Source organism: Callospermophilus lateralis, chromosome X (assembly GCF_048772815.1).
Source record: "Callospermophilus lateralis isolate mCalLat2 chromosome X, mCalLat2.hap1, whole genome shotgun sequence".
Lineage (NCBI taxonomy): Eukaryota > Metazoa > Chordata > Mammalia > Rodentia > Sciuridae > Callospermophilus > Callospermophilus lateralis.
This window is the reverse complement of record NC_135325.1, coordinates 57200019-57205554: the sequence shown is the minus strand read 5'-3', so window position 1 is coordinate 57205554 and position 5536 is coordinate 57200019. Positions and strand designations below refer to the sequence as shown.

At 38.1% G+C, this 5536-nt stretch overlaps 1 pseudogene; it reads left to right on the top strand.

Annotated features, from left to right (window-relative positions):
* Positions 1-2548: 2548 nt before the first annotated feature.
* On the top strand, positions 2549-4348 carry LOC143638549 (DDB1- and CUL4-associated factor 8 pseudogene; annotated as a pseudogene).
* The last annotated feature ends 1188 nt before the right edge of the window (positions 4349-5536 follow it).

The window sequence follows — 5536 nt, the reverse complement described above, 5'->3', positions numbered from 1 at the left end:
TTACCTTGTGATTTCCCTATAGTCTGCTCTCACCTTTGTGGAAGTCCACTTGTTGAACTTCTTCAAATTAACCAACTGGTTTATGTTTCTTGTCTGTAGCCTGATTTATTCACTGCAGACTCATATTCAACCCAACTGTACAATTTAAAACCACTGTATAATATAGCATACATATAAAATGGTATATAAATGTATATGCTTAGCAACAGATAATAAAAATAACAATAAATCATGGGAAGGTATAAATATTACCAAGAATTTTTGAAGCTTCTCATTTAGATTTCAAACTCTTCCTCCCTATAAGATAAGGATTATCTTAAGTTGTAAGTCAGTTATTTCCTTGCCAGTTAAAATAGTTTTATTGCATATGAAATCTATACAGACTCAAATAAAAATCAAATTATAGACTATCTTTCTGTCATTTGTGTTATCACTCATTATTGTGTTTTTAAGATTCATCCATTTGATGCATTCAAATTTAACACAATCATTCTCACTTCTGTGCATTATTCATTATAGAAATATATGCTAATTCATTTATCCGCATTACTCATGATGGACTTTCATGTGGTTTTCAGGCTACTGTGCTATTCTTTATAAGTTGCTATGAATATTCTTTCCTGTATATTTCCATTAATTTTACCCTTGAAGCCATCTTTTCTCTTTATGAGATTTTACACTTACATATTTAATCAATTTTGCATTTATCTTGTAATTACTTTAAGGAAAACTTTATTTTCCTCATTCTGGCATTCTTAGCAGTTTACTACAGCAGTTTACTGTAGTAAACTACAGTTTACTACAGCAGTTTACTGTAGTAAACTACAGTTTACTATTTAGAAAATGTACTCACATCACATTAGATAAGCAGAGAAGTTCTGAAGTCAATGCAGCAATGCCAATTGGCTGTACCCACAAAGCTCTTCTCCTAAAGGGCCCCAAAGAAACCTCTAAGATATTTTCAGGGATATAGACCATATTTTGGTAGTTCTATAACATCACAGAAGTTTTTTTTTTTTTTCATAAAATTAACTTGGCATTCCCTAATTACCTTTAATCAAATTAATTCCAAATAAATATATGGACTCTTTGTTAGTTAAAAAAAAAAAGGACATACTTTATCTTAAATTGTTAAAGCAACATTTGTTAAAATGTCCACTTTAAATTGACCAGCTGATTTCAGCCTTGATTACATTGAGGAACTAAATTCCTCTTCTCTCAAAGTGAACCTGTCAGATTTAATAAATAAAAATGCAGGGCACCAAGTTTAATTTGAATTTCAGATAATGAATAATATTTTAGAGAAAATGTGTCTAATGCAATAGTTTATCCACTATTTTAGCTACTCATACTAAAAAAATATTCATTGTTTACCTGAAATGCAATTAACTAGGCATCCTGTATTTTATTTGGTGACCATATACCAATTCTGGCAGTTAAAAGTCCTCCAGGTGTCCCTCAAGCTATTTGATTTTTGAATTGCTTAAGATACCCCCATGAGGGCTGGGGATGTGGCTCAAGCGGTAGCGCGCTCACCTGGAATGCGTGCGGCCCGGGTTCGATCCTCAGCACCACATACAAACAAAGATGTAGTGTCTGCTGAAAACTATAGAATAATATATATATATATATATATATATATATATATATATATATATATATATATATATATATATAAAATTCTCTCTCTCTCTCCCTCTCTCACTCTCTCTTAAAAAAAAAAAAAAAGATACCCCCACGAGCGCTGTTGTACCTTGGATTGAATCTAGGGGCGGTCAAGAGCTGAGATAAGAAGTGCACCACTGCCTGCTTCTTAAATTATCTATCTATTTATTTATTTATTTTGTATGGGGGTACTGGGGATTGAACTCAGGGGCACTTGACCTCTGAACCACATCCCCAGCTCTCTCTCTTTTTTTTTTTTTTTTTTGTATTGTATTTAGAGACAGGGTCTCACTGAGTTGCTTAGCGCCTCACTTTTATTGAACTTTGAACTCGTGATCTTCCTGCCTCAGCCTCCCGAGCCCCTAGGATTACTGGTGTGCAGCCACAGCGCCCAGCTTAAAATATTTCTTGTATGTAGGAAGGCAGTAGCCCTTGGGCATTTAGCTAACCTTTCCCAACCCTTGCCTTTATCTTCATTCCATAGAGCACAAGATCTTCAAGCCAAGCAATGAGAGGCTCATGAAAATATTTTTGCTTAAGGATGATCACTTTTGCTGACAGTTCTGCAGCTGCGTAGAGTGTAACAGTTCGCAGGTTATGACCTTATGGGCCTGGGGGGGAAAAAAATGTTGTCTCAAGATACCGCGAGAGGTGAGATGGGACTAAGCCTTTTGAACTTCATCGGCCACCATCCTTGTAACTGCCTCAGCTGATACTTCCAGTTCTCTGTTCACTAGCCGGTTGGAAGGTTGGAGTTTAGTTGCCGGTAGCCTACTTTTTTGCCCTTTGGCTACCCCATTTAGGGTGGTCCTGCCTCCTTCCCTGATCTCCTAGAAGTCAGCTTTTTCCCATTGCAGACCAGCTACTGGAAACATACTTCAAAATGTCTGGTCACGAGAGCGGCACAAATGCCTCACCAAACTTAGAAAATGGAAGCCCGCTTGGCGCCTCAGAGGAGACATCTGGCACGGAGGCAGGGAGAGATACACACTCTGACGATGAAAGAGAGGCCTCAAAATTGAGTGCGAAATTAACTGGAGATGGCGATGATAACATCGACGGTGATATCCCCGTCCATGTCGGCACAGAAAATGAAGTAGAACCAGAAAGTTCAAGTGACACCATCGATTTTCACACTGAGAAGGACTTTGACCATTTCATCAGCAGTGAGGAAAGCCTGTTCCCTCACCACTTAGAGGAAGAACGGGAGACAGAGGAGGAAGATGAAGAACAAAAACAGCTTCAGGTATGTGCACAGTACCGGGAGAACAACTGTGAGGATGAGGATCAGGCCCTGGAGCAGTGGATGACCTCAGAGACATCTGCCCTCCCGCGACCTCGCTGGCAAGTCCTTACAGCACTCAGGGAGCGGCAGCTGGGTTCCAGTGCTCATTTTATGTATGAGGCCTGTGGGTCAAGAATCTTTGTGCAGCGTTTCAGCTTCCAGTATGGCCTTGAGGGCCATTTAGGTTGTGTGAACACCGTGCATTTTAATCAGCGTGGCACCTTGTTGGCCAGTGGTAGTGATGACCTGAGGGTGATAGTGTGGGACTGGATAGGGAAACGGCCAGTACTGGACTTTGATAGTGGTCACAAAAATAATGTCTTCCAGGCTAAGTTCCTTCCTAATTGTGGTGATTCCATCCTGGCCACATGTTCCCGTGATGGCCAGGTAAGGGTGGCAGAGCTATTTGCTCCAACATTTGGGAAGAACAGTAAGTGTGTGGCCAAACATAAGGGAGCTTCTCACAAGTTGGCTCTGGAGCCAGATTCCCCTTTTAAGTTCCTAAGTTCAGGTGAAGATGCTGTTGTTTTTACCTTTGATCTCAGACAAGGGCAGCCAGCTTCAAAAGTGGTTGTAACAAAAGAGAAGGAGAAGAAAGTGGGACTATATACAATCTATGTGAACCCAAGCAATACCTACCAGTTTGCAGTGGGTGGACGAGATCAGTTTGTAAGGATTTATGACCAGAGAAAAATTAAAGAGAATAAGAATAATGGAGTACTCAAGAAATTCTGTCCTCATCACTTGGTCAACTGTGATACCAAAATAAACATCACCAGTCTTGTGTACAACCATGATGGCACAGAGCTCCTAGCCAGCTACAGTGATGAAGATATTTACCTCTTCAACTCCTCTGATAGTGATGGAGCTCACTATGTTAAGAGATATAAGGGCCACAGAAATTATGCCACGGTAAAAGGTGTGAACTTCTATGGCCCCAGAAGTGAGTTTGTGATGAGTGGTAGTGATTGCGGACATATCTTTCTCTGGGAGAAAGCATCTTGCCAGATCATTCAGTTCTTGTTGGCAGACAAAGGAGGTACAGTCAACTGTCTTGAAGCCCATCCTCACTTACCTGTGATAGCAACTAGTGGCCTGGACCATGATGCCAAGATCTGGGCACCCACAGCTACAGCTTCCACTGAGCTAACCGGATTAAAGAATGTGCTTAAGCAGAACAAGCAGAAAAGAGTTACAGATAACTTGCGCCACTCTGACCTGTTTGATAGTCAAGCGCTTTGGTTCCTCATGAGTCACCTGACAGAAAGAAATCGTTACCAGCACCGGGGAAGTCCTGGCCTTCTAGGCATGAATGCATACTTACTTGAGTCTTCCAGCACCTCATATATATCTGAGGAAGAAGAAAGTCAAGACTGAGTGCAATGCTGGCCATCCTGAGGAATTCATCCCCCCTCAAGCTGAATGTCACCTCAATAGACTAGACTTTAGATTTCAGTTTTAATATATATTTGCCTTTTGTCTTCTGTTTTCTATAAGATATACTAACAACATTTTTATTATTTCCTTCCTCTGAACATTCCTCACTCATTCCTCTCTTTTTTTTACTCCTCCCTTTACCCATAATCCTTAAGTGAATGTATAAGTAAATGAATTATGCCTCTTTTTTGTTACATTTTAGTTAATCTCTAAAGTTTGCTAATTCTGATATTTGTCTACTTGTTTCTGACACTCTAGAAATTGCCAATTTTAAATCTTTAGTAATTTAATTCTGAATATCAAGTTCTTCATTTGACCTAAAAATTTCAGAAATGTTTGTTACTTGAGAAGTAAAATAAACCATGTTTCTGTTCCTTGAATGCTGACCCTTGACCATACATATACCAAACACAATTTGTATGTGTGTATTTGTGTGTGTGTTTGTGTGTGTGTGTGTGTGTGTGTGTGTGTTTTCTGAAAATGAAAAGAAGAGAAAAGGTGGGTAGGTAATTTCCTGATGAGAAAATTTACCCCCTTAGAATAAATAACTTGGTGTTATCCACATTTTCTGAATTCATATTAGTAATATTAAATAATTTGATAAATTTGGTAAAAACTAAAATAACCATATGATATTTTTTATTCTGCTCTTTCAGTTTTATTTTTATTTTTTGGTTGAGAAATCTCAAAGAATCATCTTCCAGTAAGAACTCCTGGGGCAACCATCTTCTATAACATGCTATCTAGGAATGTAAGAATTCCTATAGTTAATATATCATTTTCATTAACTTATGAATAGCATTGTTGCCAAAATTTTTTATACTTTATAAAATGTATTTAAGCCATATTTAATGTAAATTTTAATGTCTAACTAATGTTCAATAATAATATACATTTAAAAAATTTTTAATGGTTGTAGGTGGACACACACAATCCCTTTATTTTATTTATTTTTATGTGGTTCAGATGATTAAACTCATGTGCTTCACACATGTTAGGCAAGCACTCTACCACTGAGCCACAACTTCAGTCCTACATTTTAAAAAAATATTTATTTTTTAGTTGTAGTTGTCAATACTTTATTTTATTTATTTATTATGTGGTGCCGAGAATCGAACCCAGGGCCTCGCACATGCTAGGCAAGCGCTG